Genomic DNA, 27989 nt, shown 5'->3' on the forward strand with positions numbered 1-27989 from the left:
GGGAGGCAATTGTTTTCTTTGTGCACCAAAGAAAACTCAGGAAAAAGGAATCCAAAGTCTTAAGTCTCCAGAGTCTCCAGAGTCTCCATGGAAATAAAGATGGAATTTTAAAAAGAGATCTACAAAAAAAGAAGCCATTAAGTCGTTGCACAGAGAGAACCCACACTTATCCTACCTCAGTTTCCTGAAGGTTTAAGCTGAAAAACTCTGTAGACATCCCCAATCCATGGAGCGAATAGGCCGAAACCACATGCCGAAAGGAGCCCGCTGAGATTGGCCAGGGGAAACAAACGTCCGTACGGGAGATGCCCACGGACAGAGCCTTATTTAATGGATTCCTGACATTAGTTTGCAGCAGAGCATAACGTAGACGTTCAGCGACTGATTTTGTCACCTGGGACCCTTTTTCCCAAAGTCATGAGTTAGAAAACTAAGGAAAAAGGAGGTAAAATCCTAGAGGGAGCGTAAGGAACCTTAAAGGTAGAAAGAAACCAAAGTCTTAAGTCTCCAGAGACTCCATGGAAATAAAGATGGAAATTTAAAAAGAGATCTACAAAAAAAGAAGCCATTAAGTTGTTGCACCGAGAGAACCCACACTTATCCTACCTCAGTTTCCTTAAGGTTTAAGCTGAAAAATTCTGTAGATATCCCCAATCCATGGAGCGAATAGGCCGAAACCACATGCCGAAAGGAGCCCGCTGAGATTGGCCAGGGGAAACAAACGTCCGTACGGGAGATGCCCACGGCCAGAGCCTTATCCAATGGATTCCTGACATTAGTTTGCAGCACAGCATATACCAGAGTCAATAACTTGTAAAGTAGACGGTCAGCGACTGATTTCGTCACCTGGGACCCGTTTGCCCAAAGTCATGAGTTAGTTGCAGCTGAAATGCGGACTGCAGCTTTCCCTCAATCACTGGCGCTACAACAAGGCCCCGTGTAGCCCATGCCTAAGGCCTATGGCTTTTAGATTGCAAACTCTTCCAGGTGCCGTGTTATTTCCTATACTTTCTGATTCCTTCTCTTGTGGAATAAAGTTTCGAATACAGTTCCCAGTTCACAGTCAGCCCTAGCACTCGTGATGTCGCCTCTGACAAGGACAGAGAAAGAGACACCCTTCCCTTTCTCCACACTGCTATCAGTACCTATTCTAAGGACTGGGACACATGTGAGATCCCCACTGGTGTCGGCCGGGGCAGCCTACTTGCGCAACATGGCCGGTTAGCTCAGCTGGTTAGAGCGTGGTGCTAATAACGCCAAGGTCGCGGGTTCGATCCCCGTACGGGCCAGTCCGTCTCCTCTTTTTTGACCGTACCAGTCTCAAACTCCTTTTTCTCCCTACTGCCTAGATCTGGTGGGTGGAAATTGCTGCTGTCTTCATTTAAGCAGGTTACCGTGATGGCAAGCACCATACCCATTCCTCGTTAGTATAGTGGTGAGTATCCCCGCCTGTCACGCGGGAGACCAGGGTTCGATTCCCCGACGGGGAGGCAATTGTTTTCTTTGTGCACCAAAGAAAACTCAGGAAAAAGGAATCCAGAGTCTCCAGAGTCTCCATGGAAATAAAGATGGAATTTTAAAAAGAGATCTACAAAAAAAGAAGCCATTAAGTCGTTGCACAGAGAGAACCCACACTTATCCTACCTCAGTTTCCTGAAGGTTTAAGCTGAAAAACTCTGTAGATATCCCCAATCCATGGAGCGAATAGGCCGAAACCACATGCCGAAAGGAGCCCGCTGAGATTGGCCAGGGGAAACAAACGTCCGTACGGGAGATGCCCACGGACAGAGCCTTATTTAATGGATTCCTGACATTAGTTTGCAGCAGAGCATAACGTAGACGTTCAGCGACTGATTTTGTCACCTGGGACCCTTTTTCCCAAAGTCAAGAGTTTGAAAACTAAGGAAAAAGGAGGTAAAATCCTAGAGGGAGCGTAAGGAACCTTAAAGGTAGAAAGAAACCAAAGTCTTAAGTCTCCAGAGTCTCCATGGAAATAAAGATGGAATTTTAAAAAGAGATCTACAAAAAAAGAAGCCATTAAGTCGTTGCACAGAGAGAACCCACACTTATCCTACCTCAGTTTCCTGAAGGTTTAAGCTGAAAAACTCTGTAGATATCCCCAATCCATGGAGCGAATAGGCCGAAACCACATGCCGAAAGGAGCCCGCTGAGATTGGCCAGGGGAAACAAACGTCCGTACGGGAGATGCCCACGGACAGAGCCTTATTTAATGGATTCCTGACATTAGTTTGCAGCAGAGCATAACGTAGACGTTCAGCGACTGATTTTGTCACCTGGGACCCTTTTTCCCAAAGTCATGAGTTAGAAAACTAAGGAAAAAGGAGGTAAAATCCTAGAGGGAGCGTAAGGAACCTTAAAGGTAGAAAGAAACCAAAGTCTTAAGTCTTCAGAGACTCCATGGAAATAAAGATGGAAATTTAAAAAGAGATCTACAAAAAAAGAAGCCATTAAGTTGTTGCACCGAGAGAACCCACACTTATCCTACCTCAGTTTCCTTAAGGTTTAAGCTGAAAAACTCTGTAGATATCCCCAATCCATGGAGCGAATAGGCCGAAACCACATGCCGAAAGGAGCCCGCTGAGATTGGCCAGGGGAAACAAACGTCCGTACGGGAGATGCCCACGGCCAGAGCCTTATCCAATGGATTCCTGACATTAGTTTGCAGCACAGCATATACCAGAGTCAATAACTTGTAAAGTAGACGGTCAGCGACTGATTTCGTCACCTGGGACCCGTTTGCCCAAAGTCATGAGTTAGTTGCAGCTGAAATGCGGACTGCAGCTTTCCCTCAATCACTGGCGCTACAACAAGGCCCCGTGTAGCCCATGCCTAAGGCCTATGGCTTTTAGATTGCAAACTCTTCCAGGTGCCGTGTTATTTCCTATACTTTCTGATTCCTTCTCTTGTGGAATAAAGTTTCGAATACAGTTCCCAGTTCACAGTCAGCCCTAGCACTCGTGATGTCGCCTCTGACAAGGACAGAGAAAGAGACACCCTTCCCTTTCTCCACACTGCTATCAGTACCTATTCTAAGGACTGGGACACATGTGAGATCCCCACTGGTGTCGGCCGGGGCAGCCGACATGCGCAACATGGCCGGTTAGCTCAGCTGGTTAGAGTGTGGTGCTAATAACGCCAAGGTCGCGGGTTCGATCCCCGTACGGGCCAGTCCGTCTCCTCCTTTTTGACCGTACCAATCTCAAACTCCTTTTTCTCCCTACTGCCTAAATCTGGTGGGTGGAAATTGCTGCTGTCTTCATTTAAGCAGGTTACCGTGATGGCAAGCCCCATACCCATTCCTCGTTAGTATAGTGGTGAGTAACCCCGCCTGTCACGCGGGAGACCGGGGTTCGATTCCCCGACGGGGAGGCAATTGTTTTCTTTATGCACCAAAGAAAACTCAGGAAAAAGGAATCCAAAGTCTTAAGTCTCCAGAGTGTCCAGAGACTCCATGGAAATAAAGATGGAATTTTAAAAAGAGATCTACAAAAAAAGAAGCCATTAAGTCGTTGCACAGAGAGAACCCACACTTATCCTATCTCAGTTTCCTGAAGGTTTAAGCTGAAAAACTCTGTAGATATCCCCAATCCATGGAGCGAATAGGCCGAAACCACATGCCGAAAGGAGCCCGCTGAGATTGGCCAGGGGAAACAAACGTCCGTACGGGAGATGCCCACGGACAGAGCCTTATTTAATGGATTCCTGACATTAGTTTGCAGCAGAGCATAAAGTAGACGTTCAGCGACTGATTTTGTCACCTGGGACCCTTTTTCCCAAAGTCATGAGTTAGAAAACTAAGGAAAAAGGAGGTAAAATCCTAGAGGGAGCGTAAGGAACCTTAAAGGTAGAAAGAAACCAAAGTCTTAAGTCTCCAGAGACTCCATGGAAATAAAGATGGAAATTTAAAAAGAGATCTACAAAAAAAGAAGCCATTAAGTTGTTGCACCGAGAGAACCCACACTTATCCTACCTCAGTTTCCTTAAGGTTTAAGCTGAAAAACTCTGTAGATATCCCCAATCCATGGAGCGAATAGGCCGAAACCACATGCCGAAAGGAGCCCGCTGAGATTGGCCAGGGGAAACAAACGTCCGTACGGGAGATGCCCACGGCCAGAGCCTTATCCAATGGATTCCTGACATTAGTTTGCAGCACAGCATATACCAGAGTCAATAACTTGTAAAGTAGACGGTCAGCGACTGATTTCGTCACCTGGGACCCGTTTGCCCAAAGTCATGAGTTAGTTGCAGCTGAAATGCGGACTGCAGCTTTCCCTCAATCACTGGCGCTACAACAAGGCCCCGTGTAGCCCATGCCTAAGGCCTATGGCTTTTAGATTTCAAACTCTTCCAGGTGCCGTGTTATTTCCTATACTTTCTGATTCCTTCTCTTGTGGAATAAAGTTTCGAATACAGTTCCCAGTTCACAGTCAGCCCTAGCACTCGTGATGTCGCCTCTGACAAGGACAGAGAAAGAGACACCCTTCCCTTTCTCCACACTGCTATCAGTACCTATTCTAAGGACTGGGACACATGTGAGATCCCCAGTGGTGTCGGCCGGGGCAGCCAACATGCGCAACATGGCTGGTTAGCTCAGCTGGTTAGAGCGTGGTGCTAATAACGCCAAGGTCGCGGGTTCGATCCCCGTACGGGCCAGTCCGTCTCCTCTTTTTTGACCGTACCAGTCTCAAACTCCTTTTTCTCCCTACTGCCTAGATCTGGTGGGTGGAAATTGCTGCTGTCTTCATTTAAGCAGGTTACCGTGATGGCAAGCACCATACCCATTCCTCGTTAGTATAGTGGTGAGTATCCCCGCCTGTCACGCGGGAGACCGGGGTTCGATTCCCCGACGGGGAGGCAATTGTTTTCTTTGTGCACCAAAGAAAACTCAGGAAAAAGGAATCCAAAGTCTTAAGTCTCCAGAGTCTCCATGGAAATAAAGATGGAATTTTAAAAAGAGATCTACAAAAAAAGAAGCCATTAAGTCGTTGCACAGAGAGAACCCACACTTATCCTACCTCAGTTTCCTGAAGGTTTAAGCTGAAAAACTCTGTAGATATCCCCAATCCATGGAGCGAATAGGCAGAAACCACATGCCGAAAGGAGCCCGCTGAGATTGGCCAGGGGAAACAAACGTCCGTACGGGAGATGCCCACGGACAGAGCCTTATTTAATGGATTCCTGACATTAGTTTGCAGCAGAGCATAACGTAGACGTTCAGCGACTGATTTTGTCACCTGGAACCCTTTTTCCCAAAGTCATGAGTTAGAAAACTAAGGAAAAAGGAGGTAAAATCCTAGAGGGAGCGTAAGGAACCTTAAAGGTAGAAAGAAACCAAAGTCTTAAGTCTCCAGAGACTCCATGGAAATAAAGATGGAAATTTAAAAAGAGATCTACAAAAAAAGAAGCCATTAAGTTGTTGCACCGAGAGAACCCACACTTATCCTACCTCAGTTTCCTTAAGGTTTAAGCTGAAAAACTCTGTAGATATCCCCAATCCATGGAGCGAATAGGCCGAAACCACATGCCGAAAGGAGCCCGCTGAGATTGGCCAGGGGAAACAAACGTCCGTACGGGAGATGCCCACGGCCAGAGCCTTATCCAATGGATTCCTGACATTAGTTTGCAGCACAGCATATACCAGAGTCAATAACTTGTAAAGTAGACGGTCAGCGACTGATTTCGTCACCTGGGACCCGTTTGCCCAAAGTCATGAGTTAGTTGCAGCTGAAATGCGGACTGCAGCTTTCCCTCAATCACTGGCGCTACAACAAGGCCCCGTGTAGCCCATGCCTAAGGCCTATGGCTTTTAGATTGCAAACTCTTCCAGGTGCCGTGTTATTTCCTATACTTTCTGATTCCTTCTCTTGTGGAATAAAGTTTCGAATACAGTTCCCAGTTCACAGTCAGCCCTAGCACTCGTGATGTCGCCTCTGACAAGGACAGAGAAAGAGACACCCTTCCCTTTCTCCACACTGCTATCAGTACCTATTCTAAGGACTGGGACACATGTGAGATCCCCACTGGTGTCGGCCGGGGCAGCCGACATGCGCAACATGGCCGGTTAGCTCAGCTGGTTAGAGCGTGGTGCTAATAACGCCAAGGTCGCGGGTTCGATCCCCGTACGGGCCAGTCTGTCTCCTCTTTTTTGACCGTACCAGTCTCATACTCCTTTTTCTCCCTACTGCCTAGATCTGATGGGTGGAAATTGCTGCTGTCTTCATTTAAGCAGGTTACCGTGATGGCAAGCACCATACCCATTCCTCGTTAGTATAATGGTGAGTATCCCCGCCTGTCACGCGGGAGACCGGGGTTCGATTCCCCGACGGGGAGGCAATTGTTTTCTTTGTGCACCAAAGAAAACTCAGGAAAAAGGAATCCAAAGTCTTAAGTCTCCAGAGTCTCCAGAGTCTCCATGGAAATAAAGATGGAATTTTAAAAAGAGATCTACAAAAAAAGAAGCCATTAAGTCGTTGCACAGAGAGAACCCACACTTATCCTACCTCAGTTTCCTGAAGGTTTAAGCTGAAAAACTCTGTAGATATCCCCAATCCATGGAGCGAATAGGCCGAAACCACATGCCGAAAGGAGCCCGCTGAGATTGGCCAGGGGAAACAAACGTCCGTACGGGAGATGCCCACGGACAGAGCCTTATTTAATGGATTGCTGACATTAGTTTGCAGCAGAGCATAACGTAGACGTTCAGCGACTGATTTTGTCACCTGGGACCCTTTTTCCCAAAGTCATGAGTTAGAAAACTAAGGAAAAAGGAGGTAAAATCCTAGAGGGAGTGTAAGGAACCTTAAAGGTAGAAAGAAACCAAAGTCTTAAGTCTCCAGAGTCTCCTTTCTCCATGGAAATAAAGATGGAATTTTAAAAAGAGATCTACAAAAAAAGAAGCCATTAAGTCGTTGCACAGAGAGAACCCACACTTATCCTACCTCAGTTTCCTGAAGGTTTAAGCTGAAAAACTCTGTAGATATCCCCAATCCATAGGCCGAAACCACACAGTCAGCCCTAGCACTCGTGATGTCGCCTCTGACAAGGACAGAGAAAGAGACACCCTTCCATTTCTCCACACTGCTATCAGTACCTATTCTAAGGACTGGGACACATGTGAGATCCCCACTGGTGTCGGCCGGGGCAGCCGACATGCGCAACATGGCCGGTTAGCTCAGCTGGTTAGAGCGTGGTGCTAATAACGCCAAGGTCGCGGGTTCGATCCCCGTACGGGCCAGTCCGTCTCCTCTTTTTTGACCGTACCAGTCTCAAACTCCTTTTTCTCCCTACTGCCTATATCTGGTGGGTGGAAATTGCTGCTGTCTTCATTTAAGCAGGTTACCGTGATGGCAAGCACCATACCCATTCCTCGTTAGTATAGTGGTGAGTATCCCCGCCTGTCACGCGGGAGACCGGGGTTCGATTCCCCGACGGGGAGGCAATTGTTTTCTTTGTGCACCAAAGAAAACTCAGGAAAATGGAATCCAAAGTCTTAAGTCTCCAGAGTCTCCAGAGACTCCATGGAAATAAAGATGGAATTTTAAGAAGAGATCTACAAAAAAAGAAGCCATTAAGTCGTTGCACAGAGAGAACCCACACTTATCCTACCTCAGTTTCCTGAAGGTTTAAGCTGAAAAACTCTGTAGATATCCCCAATCCATGGAGCGAATAGGCCGAAACCACATGCCGAAAGGAGCCCGCTGAGATTGGCCAGGGGAAACAAACGTCCGTACGGGAGATGCCCACGGACAGAGCCTTATTTAATGGATTCCTGACATTAGTTTGCAGCAGAGCATAACGTAGACGTTCAGCGACTGATTTTGTCACCTGGGACCCTTTTTCCCAAAGTCATGAGTTAGAAAACTAAGGAAAAAGGAGGTAAAATCCTAGAGGGAGCGTAAGGAACCTTAAAGGTAGAAAGAAACCAAAGTCTTAAGTCTCCAGAGACTCCATGGAAATAAAGATGGAAATTTAAAAAGAGATCTACAAAAAAAGAAGCCATTAAGTTGTTGCACCGAGAGAACCCACACTTATCCTACCTCAGTTTCCTTAAGGTTTAAGCTGAAAAACTCTGTAGATATCCCCAATCCATGGAGCGAATAGGCCGAAACCACATGCCGAAAGGAGCCCGCTGAGATTGGCCAGGGGAAACAAACGTCCGTACGGGAGATGCCCACGGCCAGAGCCTTATCCAATGGATTCCTGACATTAGTTTGCAGCACAGCATATACCAGAGTCAATAACTTGTAAAGTAGACGGTCAGCGACTGATTTCGTCACCTGGGACCCGTTTGCCCAAAGTCATGAGTTAGTTGCAGCTGAAATGCGGACTGCAGCTTTCCCTCAATCACTGGCGCTACAACAAGGCCCCGTGTAGCCCATGCCTAAGGCCTATGGCTTTTAGATTGCAAACTCTTCCAGGTGCCGTGTTATTTCCTATACTTTCTGATTCCTTCTCTTGTGGAATAAAGTTTCGAATACAGTTCCCAGTTCACAGTCAGCCCTAGCACTCGTGATGTCGCCTCTGACAAGGACAGAGAAAGAGACACCCTTCCCTTTCTCCACACTGCTATCAGTACCTATTCTAAGGACTGGGACACATGTGAGATCCCCACTGGTGTCGGCCGGGGCAGCCGACATGCGCAACCTGGCCGGTTAGCTCAGCTGGTTAGAGCGTGGTGCTAATAACGCCAAGGTCGCGGGTTCGATCCCCGTACGGGCCAGTCCGTCTCCTCTTTTTTGACCGTACCAGTCTCAAACTCCTTTTTCTCCCTACTGCCTAGATCTGGTGGGTGGAAATTGCTGCTGTCTTCATTTAAGCAGGTTACCGTGATGGCAAGCACCATACCCATTCCTCGTTAGTATAGTGGTGAGTATCCCCGCCTGTCACGCGGGAGACCGGGGTTCGATTCCCCGACGGGGAGGCAATTGTTTTCTTTGTGCACCAAAGAAAACTCAGGAAAAAGGAATCCAAAGTCTTAAGTCTCCAGAGTCTCCATGGAAATAAAGATGGAATTTTAAAAAGAGATCTACAAAAAAAGAAGCCATTAAGTCGTTGCACAGAGAGAACCCACACTTATCCTACCTCAGTTTCCTGAAGGTTTAAGCTGAAAAACTCTGTAGATATCCCCAATCCATGGAGCGAATAGGCCGAAACCACATGCCGAAAGGAGCCCGCTGAGATTGGCCAGGGGAAACAAACGTCCGTACGGGAGATGCCCACGGACAGAGCCTTATTTAATGGATTCCTGACATTAGTTTGCAGCAGAGCATAACGTAGACGTTCAGCGACTGATTTTGTCACCTGGGACCCTTTTTCCCAAAGTCATGAGTTAGAAAACTAAGGAAAAAGGAGGTAAAATCCTAGAGGGAGCGTAAGGAACCTTAAAGGTAGAAAGAAACCAAAGTCTTAAGTCTCCAGAGTCTCCATGGAAATAAAGATGGAATTTTAAAAAGAGATCTACAAAAAAAGAAGCCATTAAGTTGTTGCACAGAGAGAACCCACACTTATCCTACCTCAGTTTCCTGAAGGTTTAAGCTGAAAAACTCTGTAGATATCCCCAATCCATGGAGCGAATAGGCCGAAACCACATGCCGAAAGGAGCCCGCTGAGATTGGCCAGGGGAAACAAACGTCCGTACGGGAGATGCCCACGGACAGAGCCTTATTTAATGGATTCCTGACATTAGTTTGCAGCAGAGCATAACGTAGACGTTCAGCGACTGATTTTGTCACCTGGGACCCTTTTTCCCAAAGTCATGAGTTAGAAAACTAAGTAAAAAGGAGGTAAAATCCTAGAGGGAGCGTAAGGAACCTTAAAGGTAGAAAGAAACCAAAGTCTTAAGTCTCCAGAGACTCCATGGAAATAAAGATGGAAATTTAAAAAGAGATCTACAAAAAAAGAAGCCATTAAGTTGTTGCACCGAGAGAACCCACACTTATCCTACCTCAGTTTCCTTAAGGTTTAAGCTGAAAAACTCTGTAGATATCCCCAATCCATGGAGCGAATAGGCCGAAACCACATGCCGAAAGGAGCCCGCTGAGATTGGCCAGGGGAAACAAACGTCCGTACGGGAGATGCCCACGGCCAGAGCCTTATCCAATGGATTCCTGACATTAGTTTGCAGCACAGCATATACCAGAGTCAATAACTTGTAAAGTAGACGGTCAGCGACTGATTTCGTCACCTGGGACCCGTTTGCCCAAAGTCATGAGTTAGTTGCAGCTGAAATGCGGACTGCAGCTTTCCCTCAATCACTGGCGCTACAACAAGGCCCCGTGTAGCCCATGCCTAAGGCCTATGGCTTTTAGATTGCAAACTCTTCCAGGTGCCGTGTTATTTCCTATACTTTCTGATTCCTTCTCTTGTGGAATAAAGTTTCGAATACAGTTCCCAGTTCACAGTCAGCCCTAGCACTCGTGATGTCGCCTCTGACAAGGACAGAGAAAGAGACACCCTTCCCTTTCTCCACACTGCTATCAGTACCTATTCTAAGGACTGGGACACATGTGAGATCCCCACTGGTGTCGGCCGGGGCAGCCGACATGCGCAACATGGCCGGTTAGCTCAGCTGGTTAGAGCGTGGTGCTAATAACGCCAAGGTCGCGGGTTCGATCCCCGTACGGGCCAGTCCGTCTCCTCTTTTTTGACCGTACCAGTCTCAAACTCCTTTTTCTCCCTACTGCCTAGATCTGGTGGGTGGAAATTGCTGCTGGAATTTTAAAAAGAGATCTACAAAAAAAGAAGCCTTTAAGTCGTTGCACAGAGAGAACCCACACTTATCCTACCTCAGTTTCCTGAAGGTTTAAGCTGAAAAACTCTGTAGATATCCCCAATCCATGGAGCGAATAGGCCGAAACCACATGCCGAAAGGAGCCCGCTGAGATTGGCCAGGGGAAACAAACGTCCGTACGGGAGATGCCCACGGACAGAGCCTTATTTAATGGATTCCTGACATTAGTTTGCAGCAGAGCATAACGTAGACGTTCAGCGACTGATTTTGTCACCTGGGACCCTTTTTCCCAAAGTCATGAGTTAGAAAACTAAGGAAAAAGGAGGTAAAATCCTAGAGGGAGCGTAAGGAACCTTAAAGGTAGAAAGAAACCAAAGTCTTAAGTCTCCAGAGACTCCATGGAAATAAAGATGGAAATTTAAAAAGAGATCTACAAAAAAAGAAGCCATTAAGTTGTTGCACCGAGAGAACCCACACTTATCCTACCTCAGTTTCCTTAAGGTTTAAGCTGAAAAACTCTGTAGATATCCCCAATCCATGGAGCGAATAGGCCGAAACCACATGCCGAAAGGAGCCCGCTGAGATTGGCCAGGGGAAACAAACGTCCGTACGGGAGATGCCCACGGCCAGAGCCTTATCCAATGGATTCCTGACATTAGTTTGCAGCACAGCATATACCAGAGTCAATAACTTGTAAAGTAGACGGTCAGCGACTGATTTCGTCACCTGGGACCCGTTTGCCCAAAGTCATGAGTTAGTTGCAGCTGAAATGCGGACTGCAGCTTTCCCTCAATCACTGGTGCTACAACAAGGCCCCGTGTAGCCCATGCCTAAGGCCTATGGTTTTAGATTGCAAACTCTTCCAGGTGCCGTGTTATTTCCTATACTTTCTGATTCCTTCTCTTGTGGAATAAAGTTTCGAATACAGTTCCCAGTTCACAGTCAGCCCTAGCACTCGTGATGTCGCCTCTGACAAGGACAAAGAAAGAGACACCCTTCCCTTTCTCCACACTGCTATCAGTACCTATTCTAAGGACTGGGACACATGTGAGATCCCCACTGGTGTCGGCCGGGGCAGCCGACATGCGCAACATGGCCGGTTAGCTCAGCTGGTTAGAGCGTGGTGCTAATAACGCCAAGGTCGCGGGTTCGACCCCCGTACGGGCCAGTCCGTCTCCTCTTTTTTGACCGTACCAGTCTCAAACTCCTTTTTCTCCCTACTGCCTAGATCTGGTGGGTGGAAATTGCTGCTGTCTTCATTTAAGCAGGTTACCGTGATGGCTAGCACCATACTCATTCCTCGTTAGTATAATGGTGAGTATCCCCGCCTGTCACGCGGGAGACCGGGGTTCGATTCCCCGATGGGGAGGCAATTGTTTTCTTTGTGCACCAAACAAAACTCAGGAAAAAGGAATCCAAAGTCTTAAGTCTCCAGAGTCTCCAGAGTCTCCATGGAAATAAAGATGGAATTTTAAAAAGAGATCTACAAAAAAAGAAGCCATTAAGTCGTTGCACAGAGAGAACCCACACTTAACCTACCTCAGTTTCCTGAAGGTTTAAGCTGAAAAACTCTGTAGATATCCCCAATCCATGGAGCGAATAGGCCGAAACCACATGCCGAAAGGAGCCCGCTGAGATTGGCCAGGGGAAACAAACGTCCGTACGGGAGATGCCCACGGACAGAGCCTTATTTAATGGATTCCTGACATTAGTTTGCAGCAGAGCATAACGTAGACGTTCAGCGACTGATTTTGTCACCTGGGACCCTTTTTCCCAAAGTCATGAGTTAGAAAACTAAGGAAAAAGGAGGTAAAATCCTAGAGGGAGCGTAAGGAACCTTAAAGGTAGAAAGAAACCAAAGTCTTAAGTCTCCAGAGTCTCCATGGAAATAAAGATGGAATTTTAAAAAGAGATCTACAAAAAAAGAAGCCATTAAGTTGTTGCACAGAGAGAACCCACACTTATCCTACCTCAGTTTCCTGAAGGTTTAAGCTGAAAAACTCTGTAGATATCCCCAATCCATGGAGCGAATAGGCCGAAACCACATGCCGAAAGGAGCCCGCTGAGATTGGCCAGGGGAAACAAACGTCCGTACGGGAGATGCCCACGGACAGAGCCTTATTTAATGGATTCCTGACATTAGTTTGCAGCAGAGCATAACGTAGACGTTCAGCGACTGATTTTGTCACCTGGGACCCTTTTTCCCAAAGTCATGAGTTAGAAAACTAAGGAAAAAGGAGGTAAAATCCTAGAGGGAGCGTAAGGAACCTTAAAGGTAGAAAGAAACCAAAGTCTTAAGTCTCCAGAGACTCCATGGAAATAAAGATGGAAATTTAAAAAGAGATCTACAAAAAAAGAAGCCATTAAGTTGTTGCACCGAGAGAACCCACACTTATCCTACCTCAGTTTCCTTAAGGTTTAAGCTGAAAAACTCTGTAGATATCCCCAATCCATGGAGCGAATAGGCCGAAACCACATGCCGAAAGGAGCCCACTGAGATTGGCCAGGGGAAACAAACGTCCGTACGGGAGATGCCCACGGCCAGAGCCTTATCCAATGGATTCCTGACATTAGTTTGCAGCACAGCATATACCAGAGTCAATAACTTGTAAAGTAGACGGTCAGCGACTGATTTCGTCACCTGGGACCCGTTTGCGCAAAGTCATGAGTTAGTTGCAGCTGAAATGCGGACTGCAGCATTCCCTCAATCACTGGCGCTACAACAAGGCCCCGTGTAGCCCATGCCTAAGGCCTATGGCTTTTAGATTGCAAACTCTTCCAGGTGCCGTGTTATTTCCTATACTTTCTGATTCCTTCTCTTGTGGAATAAAGTTTCGAATACAGTTCCCAGTTCACAGTCAGCCCTAGCACTTGTGATGTAGCCTCTGACAAGGACAGAGAAAGAGACACCCTTCCCTTTCTCCACACTGCTATCAGTACCTATTCTAAGGACTGGGACACATGTGAGATCCCCACTGGTGTCGGCCGGGGCAGCAGACATGCGCAACATGGCCGGTTAGCTCAGCTGGTTAGAGCGTGGTGCTAATAACGCCAAGGTCGCGGGTTCGATCCCCGTAAGGGCCAGTCCGTCTCCTCTTTTTTGACCGTACCAGTCTCAAACTCCTTTTTCTCCCTACTGCCTAGATCTGGTGGGTGGAAATTGCTGCTGTCTTCATTTAAGCAGGTTACCGTGATGGCTAGCACCATACCCATTCCTTGTTAGTATAGTGGTGAGTATCCCCGCCTGTCACGCGGGAGACCGGGGTTCGATTCCCCGACGGGGAGGCAATTGTTTTCTTTGTGCACCAAAGAAAACTCAGGAAAAAGGAATCCAAAGTCTTAAGTCTCCAGAGTCTCCAGAGTCTCCATGGAAATAAAGATGGAATTTTAAAAAGAGATCTACAAAAAAAGAAGCCATTAAGTCGTTGCACAGAGAGAACCCACACTTATCCTACCTCAGTTTCCTGAAGGTTTAAGCTGAAAAACTCTGTAGATATCCCCAATCCATGGAGCGAATAGGCCGAAACCACATGCCGAAAGGAGCCCGCTGAGATTGGCCAGGGGAAACAAACGTCCGTACGGGAGATGCCCACGGACAGAGCCTTATTTAATGGATTCCTGACATTAGTTTGCAGCAGAGCATAACGTAGACGTTCAGCGACTGATTTTGTCACCTGGGACCCTTTTTCCCAAAGTCATGAGTTAGAAAACTAAGGAAAAAGGAGGTAAAATCCTAGAGGGAGCGTAAGGAACCTTAAAGGTAGAAAGAAACCAAAGTCTTAAGTCTCCAGAGTCTCCATGGAAATAAAGATGGAAATTTAAAAAGAAATCTACAAAAAAAGAAGCCATTAAGTTGTTGCACCGAGAGAACCCACACTTATCCTACCTCCGTTTCCTTAAGGTTTAGGCTGAAAAACTCTGTAGATATCCCCAATCCATGGAGCGAATAGGCCGAAACCACATGCCGAATGGAGCCCGCTGAGATTGGCCAGGGGAAACAAACGTCCGTACGGGAGATGCCCACGGCCAGAGCCTTATCCAATGGATTCCTGACATTAGTTTGCAGCACAGCATATACCAGAGTCAATAACTTGTAAAGTAGACGGTCAGCGACTGATTTCGTCACCTGGGACCCGTTTGCCCAAAGTCATGAGTTAGTTGCAGCTGAAATGCGGACTGCAGCTTTCCCTCAATCACTGGCGCTACAACAAGGCCCCGTGTAGCCCATGCCTAAGGCCTATGGCTTTTAGATTGCAAACTCTTCCAGGTGCCGTGTTATTTCCTATACTTTCTGATTCCTTCTCTTGTGGAATACAGTTTCGAATACAGTTCCCAGTTCACAGTCAGCCCTAGCACTCGTGATGTCGCCTCTGACAAGGACAGAGAAAGAGACACCCTTCCCTTTCTCCACACTGCTATCAGTACCTATTCTAAGGACTGGGACACATGTGAGATCCCCACTGGTGTCGGCCGGGGCAGCCAACATGCGCAACATGGCCGGTTAGCTCAGCTGGTTAGAGCGTGGTGCTAATAACGCCAAGGTCGCGGGTTCGATCCCCGTAAGGGCCAGTCCGTCTCCTCTTTTTTGACCGTACCAGTCTCAAACTCCTTTTTCTCCCTACTGCCTAGATCTGGCGGGTGGAAATTGCTGCTGTCTTCATTTAAGCAGGTTACCGTGATGGCAAGCACCATACCCATTCCTCGTTAGTATAGTGGTGAATATCCCCGCCTGTCACGCGGGAGACCGGGGTTCGATTCCCCGACGGGGAGGCAATTGTTTTCTTTGTGCACCAAAGAAAACTCAGGAAAAAGGAATCCAAAGTCTTAAGTCTCCAGAGTCTCCAGAGTCTCCATGGAAATAAAGATGGAATTTTAAAAAGAGATCTACAAAAAAAGAAGCCATTAAGTCGTTGCACAGAGAGAACCCACACTTATCCTACCTCAGTTTCCTGAAGGTTTAAGCTGAAAAACTCTGTAGATATCCCCAATCCATGGAGCGAATAGGCCGAAACCACATGCCGAAAGGAGCCCGCTGAGATTGGCCAGGGGAAACAAACGTCCGTACGGGAGATGCCCACGGACAGAGCCTTATTTAATGGATTCCTGACATTAGTTTGCAGCAGAGCATAACGTAGACGTTCAGCGACTGATTTTGTCACCTGGGACCCGTTTTCCCAAAGTCATGAGTTAGAAAACAAAAGGTTTTTCAGCTTAAACCTTAAGGAAACTGAGGTAGGATAAGTGTGGGTTCTCTCGGTGCAACAACTTAATGGCTTCTTTTTTTGTAGATCTCTTTTTAAATTTCCATTTTATTTCCATGGAGTCTCTGGAGACTTAAGACTTTGGTTTCTTTCTACCTTTAAGGTTCCTTACGCTCCCTCTAGGATTTTACCTCCTTTTTCCTTAGTTTTCTAACTCATGACTTTGGGAAAAAGGGTCCCAGGTGACAAAATCAGTCGCTGAACGTCTACGTTATGCTCTGCTGCAAACTAATGTCAGGAATCCATTAAATAAGGCTCTGTCCGTGGGCATCTCCCGTACGGACGTTTGTTTCCCCTGGCCAATCTCAGCGGGCTCCTTTCGGCATGTGGTTTCGGCCTATTCGCTCCATGGATTGGGGATATCTACAGAGTTTTTCAGCTTAAACCTTCAGGAAACTGAGGTAGGATAAGTGTGGGTTCTCTCTGTGCAACGACTTAATGGCTTCTTTTTTTGTAGACCTCTTCTTAAAATTCCATCTTTATTTCCATGGAGACTCTGGAGACTCTGGAGACTTAAGACTTTGGATTCCTTTTTCCTGAGTTTTCTTTGGTGCACAAAGAAAACAATTGCCTCCCCGTCGGGGAATCGAACCCCGGTCTCCCGCGTGACAGGCGGGTATACTCACCACTATACTAACGAGGAATGGGTATGGTGCTTGCCATCACGGTAACCTGCTTAAATGAAGACAGCAGCAATTTCCACCCACCAGATCTAGGCAGTAGGGAGAAAAAGGAGTTTGAGACTGGTACGGTCAAAAAAGAGGAGACGGACTGGCCCGTACGGGGATCGAACCCGCGACCTTGGCGTTATTAGCACCACGCTCTAACCAGCTGAGCTAACCGACCATGTTGCGCATGTTGGCTGCCCCGGCCGACACCAGTGGGGATCTCACATGTGTCCCAGTCCTTAGAATAGGTACTGATAGCAGTGTGGAGAAAGGGAAGGGTGTCTCTTTCTCTGTCCTTGTCAGAGGCGACATCACGAGTGCTAGGGTTGACTGTGAACTGGGAACTGTATTCGAAACTTTATTCCACAAGAGAAGGAATCAGAAAGTATAGGAAATAACACGGCACCTGGAAGAGTTTGCAATCTAAAAGCCATAGGCCTTAGGCATGGGCTACACGGGGCCTTGTTGTAGCGCCAGTGATTGAGGGAAAGCTGCAGTCCGCATTTCAGCTGCAACTAACTCATGACTTTGGGCACACAGGTCCCAGGTGACGAAATCAGTCGCTGACCGTCTACTTTACAAGTTATTGACTCTGGTATATGCTGTGCTGCAAACTAATGTCAGGAATCCATTGGATAAGGCTCTGGCCGTGGGCATCTCCTGTACGGACGTTTGTTTCCCCTGGCCAATCTCAGCGGGCTCCTTTCGGCATGTGGTTTTGGCCTATTCGCTCCATGGATTGGGGATATCTACAGAGTTTTTCAGCTTAAACCTTAAGGAAACTGAGGTAGGATAAGTGTGGGTTCTCTCGGTGCAACAACCTAATGGCTTCTTTTTTTGTAGATCTCTTTTTAAATTTCCATCTTTATTTCCATGGAGTCTCTGGAGACTTAAGACTTTGGTTTCTTTCTACCTTTAAGGTTCCTTACGCTTCCTCTAGGATTTTACCTCCTTTTTCCTTAGTTTTCTAACTCATGACTTTGGGAAAAAGGGTCCCAGGTGACAAAATCAGTCGCTGAACGTCTACGTTATGCTATGCTGCAAACTAATGTCAGGAATCCATTAAATAAGGCTCTGTCCGTGGGCATCTCCCGTACGGACGTTTGTTTCCCCTGGCCATTCCTCGTTAGTATAGTGGTGAGTATCCCCGCCTGTCACGCGGGAGACCGGGGTTCGATTCCCCGACGGGGAGGCAATTGTTTTCTTTGTGCACCAAAGAAAACTCAGGAAAAAGGAATCCAAAGTCTTAAGTCTCCAGAGTCTCCAGAGTCTCCATGGAAATAAAGATGGAATTTTAAAAAGAGATCTTCAAAAAAAGAAGCCATTAAGTTGTTGCACAGAGAGAACCCACACTTATCCTACCTCAGTTTCCTGAAGGTTTAAGCTGAAAAACTCTGTAGATATCCCCAATCCATGGAGCGAATAGGCCGAAACCACATGCCGAAAGGAGCCCGCTGAGATTGGCCAGGGGAAACAAACGTCCGTACGGGAGATGCCCACGGACAGAGCCTTATTTAATGGATTCCTGACATTAGTTTGCAGCAGAGCATAACGCAGACGTTCAGCGACTGATTTTGTCACCTGGGACCCTTTTTCCCAAAGTCATGAGTTAGAAAACTAAGGAAAAAGGAAGTAAAATCCTAGAGGGAGCGTAAGGAACCTTAAAGGTAGAAAGAAACCAAAGTCTTAAGTCTCCAGAGACTCCATGGAAATAAAGATGGAAATTTAAAAAGAGATCTACAAAAAAAGAAGCCATTAAGTTGTTGCACCGAGAGAACCCACACTTATCCTACCTCAGTTTCCTTAAGGTTTAAGCTGAAAAACTCTGTAGATATCCCCAATCCATGGAGCGAATAGGCCGAAACCACATGCCGAAAGGAGCCCGCTGAGATTGGCCAGGGGAAACAAACGTCCGTACGGGAGATGCCCACGGCCAGAGCCTTATCCAATGGATTCCTGACATTAGTTTGCAGCACAGCATATACCAGAGTCAATAACTTGTAAAGTAGACGGTCAGCGACTGATTTCGTCACCTGGGACCCGTTTGCCCAAAGTCATGAGTTAGTTGCAGCTGAAATGCGGACTGCAGCTTTCCCTCAATCACTGGCGCTACAACAAGGCCCCGTGTAGCCCATGCCTAAGGCCTATGGCTTTTAGATTGCAAACTCTTCCAGGTGCCGTGTTATTTCCTATACTTTCTGATTCCTTCTCTTGTGGAATAAAGTTTCGAATACAGTTCCCAGTTCACAGTCAGCCCTAGCACTCGTGATGTCGCCTCTGACAAGGACAGAGAAAGAGACACCCTTCCCTTTCTCCACACTGCTATCAGTACCTATTCTAAGGACTGGGACACATGTGAGATCCCCACTGGTGTCGGCCGGGGCAGCCAACATGCGCAACATGGCCGGTTAGCTCAGCTGGTTAGAGCGTGGTGCTAATAACGCCAAGGTCGCAGGTTCGATCCCCGTATGGGCCAGTCCGTCTCCTCTTTTTTGACCGTACCAGTCTCAAACTCCTTTTTCTCCCTACTGCCTAGATCTGGTGGGTGGAAATTGCTGCTGTCTTCATTTAAGCAGGTTACCGTGATAGCAAGCACCATACCCATTCCTCGTTAGTATAGTGGTGAGTATCCCCGCCTGTCACGCGGGTAGACCGGGGTTCGATTCCCCGACGGGGAGGCAATTGTTTTCTTTGTGCACCAAAGAAAACTCAGGAAAAAGGAATCCAAAGTCTTAAGTCTCCAGAGTCTCCATGGAAATAAAGATGGAATTTTAAAAAGAGATCTACAAAAAAAGAAGCCATTAAGTCGTTGCACAGAGAGAACCCACACTTATCCTACCTCAGTTTCCTGAAGGTTTAAGCTGAAAAACTCTGTAGATATCCCCAATCCATGGAGCGAATAGGCCGAAACCACATGCCGAAAGGAGCCCGCTGAGATTGGCCAGGGGAAACAAACGTCCGTACGGGAGATGCCCACGGACAGAGCCTTATTTAATGGATTCCTGACATTAGTTTGCAGCAGAGCATAACGTAGACGTTCAGCGACTGATTTTGTCACCTGGGACCCGTTTTCCCAAAGTCATGAGTTAGAAAACTAAGGAAAAAGGAGGTAAAATCCTAGAGAGAGCGTCAGGAACCTTAAAGGTAGAAAGAAACCAAAGTCTTAAGTCTCCAAAGACTCCATGGAAATAAAGATGGAAATTTAAAAAGAGATCTACAAAAAAAGAAGCCATTAAGTCGTTGCACCGAGAGAACCCACACTTATCCTACCTCAGTTTCCTTAAGGTTTAAGTACCTTTAGGTACTGCTATCAGTACCTATTCTAAGGACTGGGACACATGTGAGATCCCCACTTTTGTCGGCCGGGGCAGCCGACATGCGCAACATGGCCGGTTAGCTCAGCTGGTTAGAGCGTGGTGCTAATAACGCCAAGGTTGCGGGTTCGATCCCCGTACGGGCCAGTCCGTCTCCTCTTTTTTGACCGTACCAGTCTCAAACTCCTTTTTCTCCCTACTGCCTAGATCTGGTGGGTGGAAATTGCTGCTGTCTTCATTTAAGCAGGTTACCGTGATGGCAAGCACCATACCCATTCCTCGTTAGTATAGTGGTGAGTATCCCCGCCTGTCACGCGGGAGACCGGGGTTCGATTCCCCGACGGGGAGGCAATTGTTTTCTTTGTGCACCAAAGAAAACTCAGGAAAAAGGAATCCAAAGTCTTAAGTCTCCAGAGTCTCCAGAGTCTCCATGGAAATAAAGATGGAATTTTAGAAAGAGATCTACAAAAAAAGAAGCCATTAAGTCGTTGCACAGAGAGAACCCACACTTATCCTACCTCAGTTTCCTGAAGGTTTAAGCTGAAAAACTCTGTAGATATCCCCAATCCATGGAGCGAATAGGCCGAAACCACATGCCGAAAGGAGCCCGCTGAGATTGGCCAGGGGAAACAAACGTCCGTACGGGAGATGCCCACGGCCAGAGCCTTACCCAATGGATTCCTGACATTAGTTTGCAGCACAGCATATACCAGAGTCAATAACTTGTAAAGTAGACGGTCAGCGACTGATTTCGTCACCTGGGACCCGTTTGCCCAAAGTCATGAGTTAGTTGCAGCTGAAATGCGGACTGCAGCTTTCCCTCAATCACTGGCGCTACAACAAGGCCCCGTGTAGCCCATGCCTAAGGCCTATGGCTTTTAGATTGCAAACTCTTCCAGGTGCCGTGTTATTTCCTATACTTTCTGATTCCTTCTCTTGTTGAATAAAGTTTCGAATACAGTTCCCAGTTCACAGTCAGCCCTAGCACTCGTGATGTCGCCTCTGACAAGGACAGAGAAAGAGACACCCTTCCCTTTCTCCACACTGCTATCAGTACCTATTCTAAGGACTGGGACACATGTGAGATCCCCACTGGTGTCGGCCGGGGCAGCCGACATGCGCAACATGGCCGGTTAGCTCAGCTGGTTAGAGCGTGGTGCTAATAACGCCATGGTCGCGGGTTCGATCCCCGTACGGGCCAGTCCGTCTCCGCTTTTTTGACCGTACCAGTCTCAAACTCCTTTTTCTCCCTACTGCCTAGATCTGGTGGGTGGAAATTGCTGCTGTCTTCATTTAAGCAGGTTACTGTGATGGCAGGCACCATACCCATTCCTCGTTAGTATAGTGGTGAGTATCCCCGCCTGTCACGCGGGAGACCGGGGTTCGATTCCCCGACGGGGAGGCAATTGTTTTCTTTATGCACCAAAGAAAACTCAGGAAAAAGGAATCCAAAGTCTTAAGTCTCCAGAGTCTCCAGAGTCTCCATGGAAATAAAGATGGAATTTTAAAAAGAGATCTACAAAAAAAGAAGCCATTAAGTCGTTGCACAGAGAGAACCCACACTTATCCTACCTCAGTTTCCTGAAGGTTTAAGCTGAAAAACTCTGTAGATATCCCCAATCCATGGAGCGAATAGGCCGAAACCACATGCCGAAAGGAGCCCGCTGAGATTGGCCAGGGGAAACAAACGTCCGTACGGGAGATGCCCACGGACAGAGCCTTATTTAATGGATTCCTGACATTAGTTTGCAGCAGAGCATAACGTAGACGTTCAGCGACTGATTTTGTCACCTGGGACCCTTTTTCCCAAAGTCATGAGTTAGAAAACTAAGGAAAAAGGAGGTAAAATCCTAGAGGGAGCGTAAGGAACCTTAAAGGTAGAAAGAAACCAAAGTCTTAAGTCTCCAGAGTCTCCATGGAAATAAAGATGGAATTTTAAAAAGAGATCTACAAAAAAAGAAGCCATTAAGTTGTTGCACCGAGAGAACCCACACTTATCCTACCTTAGTTTCCTTAAGGTTTAAGCTGAAAAACTCTGTAGATATCCCCAATCCATGGAGCGAATAGGCCGAAACCACATGCCGAAAGGAGCCTGCTGAGATTGGCCAGGGGAAACAAACGTCCGTACGGGAGATGCCCACGGCCAGAGCCTTATCCAATGGATTCCTGACATTAGTTTGCAGCACAGCATATACCAGAGTCAATAACTTGTAAAGTAGACGGTCAGCGACTGATTTCGTCACCTGGGACCCGTTTGCCCAAAGTCATGAGTTAGTTGCAGCTGAAATGCGGACTGCAGCTTTCCCTCAATCACTGGCGCTACAACAAGGCCCCGTGTAGCCCATGCCTAAGGCCTATGGCTTTTAGATTGCAAACTCTTCCAGGTGCCGTGTTATTTCCTATACTTTCTGATTCCTTCTCTTGTGGAATAAAGTTTCGAATACAGTTCCCAGTTCACAGTCAGCCCTAGCACTCGTGATGTCGCCTCTGACAAGGACAGAGAAAGAGACACCCTTCCCTTTCTCCACACTGCTATCAGTACCTATTCTAAGGACTGGGACACATGTGAGATCCCCACTGGTGTCGGCCGGGGCAGCCGACATGCGCAACATGGCCGGTTAGCTCAGCTGGAAATTGCTGCTGTCTTCATTTAAGCAGGTTACCGTGATGGCAAGAACCATACCCATTTCTCGTTAGTATAGTGGTGAGTATACCCGCCTGTCACGCGGGAGACCGGGGTTCGATTCCCCGACGGGGAGGCAATTGTTTTCTTTGTGCACCAAAGAAAACTCAGGAAAAAGGAATCCAAAGTCTTAAGTCTCCAGAGTCTCCAGAGACTCCATGGAAATAAAGATGGAATTTTAAGAAGAGATCTACAAAAAAAGAAGCCATTAAGTCGTTGCACAGAGAGAACCCACACTTATCCTACCTCAGTTTCCTGAAGGTTTAAGCTGAAAAACTCTGTAGATATCCCCAATCCATGGAGCGAATAGGCCGAAACCACATGCCGAAAGGAGCCCGCTGAGATTGGCCAGGGGAAACAAACGTCCGTACGGGAGATGCCCACGGACAGAGCCTTATTTAATGGATTCCTGACATTAGTTTGCAGCAGAGCATAACGTAGACGTTCAGCGACTGATTTTGTCACCTGGGACCCTTTTTCCCAAAGTCATGAGTTAGAAAACTAAGGAAAAAGGAGGTAAAATCCTAGAGGGAGCGTAAGGAACCTTAAAGGTAGAAAGAGACCAAAGTCTTAAGTCTCCAGAGACTCCATGGAAATAAAGATGGAAATTTAAAAAGAGATCTACAAAAAAATAAGCCATTAAGTTGTTGCACCGAGAGAACCCACACTTATCCTACCTCAGTTTCCTTAAGGTTTAAGCTGAAAAACTCTGTAGATATCCCCAATCCATGGAGCGAATAGGCCGAAACCACATGCCGAAAGGAGCCCGCTGAGATTGGCCAGGGGAAACAAACGTCCGTACGGGAGATGCCCACGGACAGAGCCTTATTTAATGGATTCCTGACATTAGTTTGCAGCAGAGCATAACGTAGACGTTCAGCGACTGATTTTGTCACCTGGGACCCTTTTTCCCAAAGTCATGAGTTAGAAAACTAAGGAAAAAGGAAGTAAAATCCTAGAGGGAGCGTAAGGAACCTTAAAGGTAGAAAGAAACCAAAGTCTTAAGTCTCCAGAGACTCCATGGAAATAAAGATGGAAATTTAAAAAGAGATCTACAAAAAAAGAAGCCATTAAGTTGTTGCACCGAGAGAACCCACACTTATCCTACCTCAGTTTCCTTAAGGTTTAAGCTGAAAAACTCTGTAGCTATCCCCAATCCATGGAGCGAATAGGCCGAAACCACATGCCGAAAGGAGCCCGCTGAGATTGGCCAGGGGAAACAAACGTCCGTACGGGAGATGCCCACGGCCAGAGCCTTATCCAATGGATTCCTGACATTAGTTTGCAGCACAGCATATACCAGAGTCAATAACTTGTAAAGTAGACGGTCAGCGACTGATTTCGTCACCTGGGGCCCGTTTGCGCAAAGTCATGAGTTAGTTGCAGCTGAAATGCGGACTGCAGCTTTCCCTCAATCACTGGCGCTACAACAAGGCCCCGTGTAGCCCATGCCTAAGGCCTATGGCTTTTAGATTGCAAACTCTTCCAGGTGCCGTGTTATTTCCTATACTTTCTGATTCCTTCTCTTGTGGAATAAAGTTTCGAATACAGTTCCCAGTTCACAGTCAGCCCTAGCACTCGTGATGTCGCCTCTGACAAGGACAGAGAAAGAGACACCCTTCCCTTTCTCCACACTGCTATCAGTACCTATTCTAAGGACTGGGACACATGTGAGATCCCCACTGGTGTCGGCCGGGGCAGCCGACATGCGCAACATGGCCGGTTAGCTCAGCTGGTTAGAGCGTGGTGCTAATAACGCCAAGGTCGCGGGTTCGATCCCCGTACGGGCCAGTCCGTCTCCTCTTTTTTGACCGTACCAGTCTCAAACTCCTTTTTCTCCCTACTGCCTAGATCTGGTGGGTGGAAATTGCTGCTGTCTTCATTTAAGCAGGTTACCGTGATGACAAGCACCATACCCATTCCTCGTTAGTATAGTGGTGAGTATCCCTGCCTGCCACGCGGGAGACTGGGGTTCGATTCCCCGACGGGGAGGCAATTGTTTTCTTTGTGCACCAAAGAAAACTCAGGAAAAAGGAATCCAAAGTCTTAAGTCTCCAGAGTCTCCAGAGTCTCCATGGAAATAAAGATGGAATTTTAAAAAGAGATCTACAAAAAAAGAAGCCATTAAGTCGTTGCACAGAGAGAACCCACACTTATCCTACCTCAGTTTCCTGAAGGTTTAAGCTGAAAAACTCTGTAGATATCCCCAATCCATGGAGCGAATAGGCCGAAACCACATGCCGAAAGGAGCCCGCTGAGATTGGCCAGGGGAAACAAACGTCCGTACGGGAGATGCCCACGGACAGAGCCTTATTTAATGGATTCCTGACATTAGTTTGCAGCAGAGCATAACGTAGACGTTCAGCGACTGATTTTGTCACCTGGGACCCGTTTTCCCAAAGTCATGAGTTAGAAAACTAAGGAAAAAGGAGGTAAAATCCTAGAGAGAGCGTCATGAACCTTAAAGGTAGAAAGAAACCAAAGTCTTAAGTCTCCAGAGACTCCATGGAAATAAAGATGGAAATTTAAAAAGAGATCTACAAAAAAAGAAGCCATTAAGTTGTTGCACCGAGAGAACCCACACTTATCCTACCTCAGTTTCCTTAAGGTTTAAGCTGAAAAACTCTGTAGATATCCCCAATCCATGGAGCGAATAGGCCGAAACCACATGCCGAAAGGAGCCCGCTGAGATTGGCCAGGGGAAACAAACGTCCGTACGGGAGATGCCCACGGACAGAGCCTTATTTAATGGATTCCTGACATTAGTTTGCAGCAGAGCATAACGTAGACGTTCAGCGACTGATTTTGTCACCTGGGACCCGTTTTCCCAAAGTCATGAGTTAGAAAACTAAGGAAAAAGGAGGTAAAATCCTAGAGAGAGCGTCATGAACCTTAAAGGTAGAAAGAAACCAAAGTCTTAAGTCTCCAGAGACTCCATGGAAATAAAGATGGAAATTTAAAAAGAGATCTACAAAAAAAGAAGCCATTAAGTCGTTGCACCGAGAGAACCCACACTTATCCTACCTCAGTTTCCTTAAGGTTTAAGTACCTATAGGTACTGCTATCAGTACCTATTCTAAGGACTGGGACACATGTGAGATCCCCACTGGTGTCGGCCGGGGCAGCCGACATGCGCAACATGGCCGGTTAGCTCAGCTGGTTAGAGCGTGGTGCTAATAACGCCAAGGTCGCGGGTTCGATCCCCGTACGGGCCAGTCCGTCTCCTCTTTTTTGACCGTACCAATCTCAAACTCCTTTTTCTCCCTACTGCCTAGATCTGGTGGGTGGAAATTGCTGCTGTCTTCATTTAAGCAGGTTACCGTGATGGCAAGCACCATACCCATTCCTCGTTAGTATAGTGGTGAGTATCCCCGCCTGTCACGCGGGAGACCGGGGTTCGATTTCCCGACGGGGAGGCAATTGTTTTCTTTGTGCACCAAAGAAAACTCAGGAAAAAGGAATCCAAAGTCTTAAGTCTCCAGAGTCTCCAGAGTCTCCATGGAAATAAAGATGGAATTTTAAAAAGAGATCTACAAAAAAAGAAGCCATTAAGTCGTTGCACAGAGAGAACCCACACTTATCCTACCTCAGTTTCCTGAAGGTTTAAGCTGAAAAACTCTGTAGATATCCCCAATCCATGGAGCGAATAGGCCGAAACCACATGCCGAAAGGAGCCCGCTGAGATTGGCCAGGGGAAACAAACGTCCGTACGGGAGATGCCCACGGACAGAGCCTTATTTAATGGATTCCTGACATTAGTTTGCAGCAGAGCATAACGTAGACGTTCAGCGACTGATTTTGTCACCTGGGACCCTTTTTCCCAAAGTCATGAGTTAGAAAACTAAGGAAAAAGGAGGTAAAATCCTAGAGGGAGCGTAAGGAACCTTAAAGGTAGAAAGAAACCAAAGTCTTAAGTCTCCAGAGACTCCATGGAAATAAAGATGGAAATTTAAAAAGAGATCTACAAAAAAAGAAGCCATTAAGTTGTTGCACCGAGAGAACCCACACTTATCCTACCTCAGTTTCCTGAAGGTTTAAGCTGAAAAACTCTGTAGATATCCCCAATCCATGGAGCGAATAGGCCGAAACCACATGCCGAAAGGAGCCCGCTGAGATTGGCCAGGGGAAACAAACGTCCGTACGGGAGATGCCCACGGCCAGAGCCTTATCCAATGGATTCCTGACATTAGTTTGCAGCACAGCATATACCAGAGTCAATAACTTGTAAAGTAGACGGTCAGCGACTGATTTCGTCACCTGGGACCCGTTTGCCCAAAGTCATGAGTTAGTTGCAGCTGAAATGCGGACTGCAGCTTTCCCTCAATCACTGGCGCTACAACAAGGCCCCGTGTAGCCCATGCCTAAGGCCTATGGCTTTTAGATTGCAAACTCTTCCAGGTGCCGTGTTATTTCCTATACTTTCTGATTCCTTCTCTTGTGGAATAAAGTTTCGAATACAGTTCCCAGTTCACAGTCAGCCCTAGCACTCGTGATGTCGCCTCTGACAAGGACAGAGAAAGAGACACCCTTCCCTTTCTCCACACTGCTATCAGTACCTATTCTAAGGACTGGGACACATGTGAGATCCCCACTGGTGTCGGCCGGGGCAGCCGACATGCGCAACATGGCCGGTTAGCTCAGCTGGTTAGAGCGTGGTGCTAATAATGCCAAGGTCGCGGGTTCGATCCCCGTACGGGCCAGTCCGTCTCCTCTTTTTTGACCGTACCAGTCTCAAACTCCTTTTTCTCCCTACTGCCTAGATCTGGTGGGTGGAAATTGCTGCTGTCTTCATTTAAGCAGGTTACCGTGATGGCAAGCACCATACCCATTCCTCGTTAGTATAGTGGTGAGTATCCCCGCCTGTCACGCGGGAGACCGGGGTTCGATTCCCCGACGGGGAGGCAATTGTTTTCTTTGTGCACCAAAGAAAACTCAGGAAAAAGGAATCCAAAGTCTTAAGTCTCCAGAGTCTCCAGAGTCTCCATGGAAATAAAGATGGAATTTTAAAAAGAGATCTACAAAAAAAGAAGCCTTTAAGTCGTTGCACAGAGAGAACCCACACTTATCCTACCTCAGTTTCCTGAAGGTTTAAGCTGAAAAACTCTGTAGATATCCCCAATCCATGGAGCGAATAGGCCGAAACCACATGCCGAAAGGAGCCCGCTGAGATTGGCCAGGGGAAACAAACGTCCGTACGGGAGATGCCCACGGACAGAGCCTTATTTAATGGATTCCTGACATTAGTTTGCAGCAGAGCATAACGTAGACGTTCAGCGACTGATTTTGTCACCTGGGACCCTTTTTCCCAAAGTC

At 47.2% G+C, this 27989-nt stretch overlaps 23 non-coding genes across 23 annotated transcripts; 22 read left to right on the plus strand and 1 right to left on the minus strand.

The window, feature by feature from the left end:
• Positions 1 to 1215: 1215 nt before the first annotated feature.
• On the plus strand, positions 1216 to 1289 carry TRNAI-AAU (transfer RNA isoleucine (anticodon AAU)). The gene has a single exon. It is a non-coding gene; the product is annotated as a tRNA-Ile (tRNA).
• A 3311-nt stretch (positions 1290 to 4600) lies between these two features.
• TRNAI-AAU (transfer RNA isoleucine (anticodon AAU)) lies at positions 4601 to 4674 on the plus strand. Its single transcript has one exon. It is a non-coding gene; the product is annotated as a tRNA-Ile (tRNA).
• A 129-nt stretch (positions 4675 to 4803) lies between these two features.
• On the plus strand, positions 4804 to 4875 carry TRNAD-GUC (transfer RNA aspartic acid (anticodon GUC)). Its single transcript has one exon. It is a non-coding gene; the product is annotated as a tRNA-Asp (tRNA).
• A 1201-nt stretch (positions 4876 to 6076) lies between these two features.
• On the plus strand, positions 6077 to 6150 carry TRNAI-AAU (transfer RNA isoleucine (anticodon AAU)). The gene has a single exon. It is a non-coding gene; the product is annotated as a tRNA-Ile (tRNA).
• A 129-nt stretch (positions 6151 to 6279) lies between these two features.
• On the plus strand, positions 6280 to 6351 carry TRNAD-GUC (transfer RNA aspartic acid (anticodon GUC)). The gene has a single exon. It is a non-coding gene; the product is annotated as a tRNA-Asp (tRNA).
• Positions 6352 to 7181: 830 nt separating this feature from the next.
• TRNAI-AAU (transfer RNA isoleucine (anticodon AAU)) lies at positions 7182 to 7255 on the plus strand. The gene has a single exon. It is a non-coding gene; the product is annotated as a tRNA-Ile (tRNA).
• A 129-nt stretch (positions 7256 to 7384) lies between these two features.
• TRNAD-GUC (transfer RNA aspartic acid (anticodon GUC)) lies at positions 7385 to 7456 on the plus strand. Its single transcript has one exon. It is a non-coding gene; the product is annotated as a tRNA-Asp (tRNA).
• Positions 7457 to 8666: 1210 nt separating this feature from the next.
• On the plus strand, positions 8667 to 8740 carry TRNAI-AAU (transfer RNA isoleucine (anticodon AAU)). Its single transcript has one exon. It is a non-coding gene; the product is annotated as a tRNA-Ile (tRNA).
• Positions 8741 to 8869: 129 nt separating this feature from the next.
• TRNAD-GUC (transfer RNA aspartic acid (anticodon GUC)) lies at positions 8870 to 8941 on the plus strand. The gene has a single exon. It is a non-coding gene; the product is annotated as a tRNA-Asp (tRNA).
• Positions 8942 to 10573: 1632 nt separating this feature from the next.
• Positions 10574 to 10647, plus strand: TRNAI-AAU (transfer RNA isoleucine (anticodon AAU)). Its single transcript has one exon. It is a non-coding gene; the product is annotated as a tRNA-Ile (tRNA).
• Positions 10648 to 12047: 1400 nt separating this feature from the next.
• Positions 12048 to 12119, plus strand: TRNAD-GUC (transfer RNA aspartic acid (anticodon GUC)). Its single transcript has one exon. It is a non-coding gene; the product is annotated as a tRNA-Asp (tRNA).
• Positions 12120 to 13963: 1844 nt separating this feature from the next.
• On the plus strand, positions 13964 to 14035 carry TRNAD-GUC (transfer RNA aspartic acid (anticodon GUC)). The gene has a single exon. It is a non-coding gene; the product is annotated as a tRNA-Asp (tRNA).
• Positions 14036 to 15448: 1413 nt separating this feature from the next.
• TRNAD-GUC (transfer RNA aspartic acid (anticodon GUC)) lies at positions 15449 to 15520 on the plus strand. The gene has a single exon. It is a non-coding gene; the product is annotated as a tRNA-Asp (tRNA).
• Positions 15521 to 16582: 1062 nt separating this feature from the next.
• Positions 16583 to 16654, minus strand: TRNAD-GUC (transfer RNA aspartic acid (anticodon GUC)). Its single transcript has one exon. It is a non-coding gene; the product is annotated as a tRNA-Asp (tRNA).
• Positions 16655 to 17799: 1145 nt separating this feature from the next.
• TRNAD-GUC (transfer RNA aspartic acid (anticodon GUC)) lies at positions 17800 to 17871 on the plus strand. The gene has a single exon. It is a non-coding gene; the product is annotated as a tRNA-Asp (tRNA).
• Positions 17872 to 19284: 1413 nt separating this feature from the next.
• Positions 19285 to 19357, plus strand: TRNAD-GUC (transfer RNA aspartic acid (anticodon GUC)). Its single transcript has one exon. It is a non-coding gene; the product is annotated as a tRNA-Asp (tRNA).
• A 912-nt stretch (positions 19358 to 20269) lies between these two features.
• TRNAD-GUC (transfer RNA aspartic acid (anticodon GUC)) lies at positions 20270 to 20341 on the plus strand. The gene has a single exon. It is a non-coding gene; the product is annotated as a tRNA-Asp (tRNA).
• A 779-nt stretch (positions 20342 to 21120) lies between these two features.
• TRNAI-AAU (transfer RNA isoleucine (anticodon AAU)) lies at positions 21121 to 21194 on the plus strand. The gene has a single exon. It is a non-coding gene; the product is annotated as a tRNA-Ile (tRNA).
• A 129-nt stretch (positions 21195 to 21323) lies between these two features.
• TRNAD-GUC (transfer RNA aspartic acid (anticodon GUC)) lies at positions 21324 to 21395 on the plus strand. The gene has a single exon. It is a non-coding gene; the product is annotated as a tRNA-Asp (tRNA).
• A 1285-nt stretch (positions 21396 to 22680) lies between these two features.
• TRNAD-GUC (transfer RNA aspartic acid (anticodon GUC)) lies at positions 22681 to 22752 on the plus strand. Its single transcript has one exon. It is a non-coding gene; the product is annotated as a tRNA-Asp (tRNA).
• Positions 22753 to 24393: 1641 nt separating this feature from the next.
• Positions 24394 to 24467, plus strand: TRNAI-AAU (transfer RNA isoleucine (anticodon AAU)). The gene has a single exon. It is a non-coding gene; the product is annotated as a tRNA-Ile (tRNA).
• Positions 24468 to 25817: 1350 nt separating this feature from the next.
• Positions 25818 to 25891, plus strand: TRNAI-AAU (transfer RNA isoleucine (anticodon AAU)). The gene has a single exon. It is a non-coding gene; the product is annotated as a tRNA-Ile (tRNA).
• Positions 25892 to 27505: 1614 nt separating this feature from the next.
• On the plus strand, positions 27506 to 27577 carry TRNAD-GUC (transfer RNA aspartic acid (anticodon GUC)). The gene has a single exon. It is a non-coding gene; the product is annotated as a tRNA-Asp (tRNA).
• The last annotated feature ends 412 nt before the right edge of the window (positions 27578 to 27989 follow it).

This window comes from Hyla sarda, chromosome 4, assembly GCF_029499605.1.
Source record: "Hyla sarda isolate aHylSar1 chromosome 4, aHylSar1.hap1, whole genome shotgun sequence".
NCBI lineage: Eukaryota > Metazoa > Chordata > Amphibia > Anura > Hylidae > Hyla > Hyla sarda.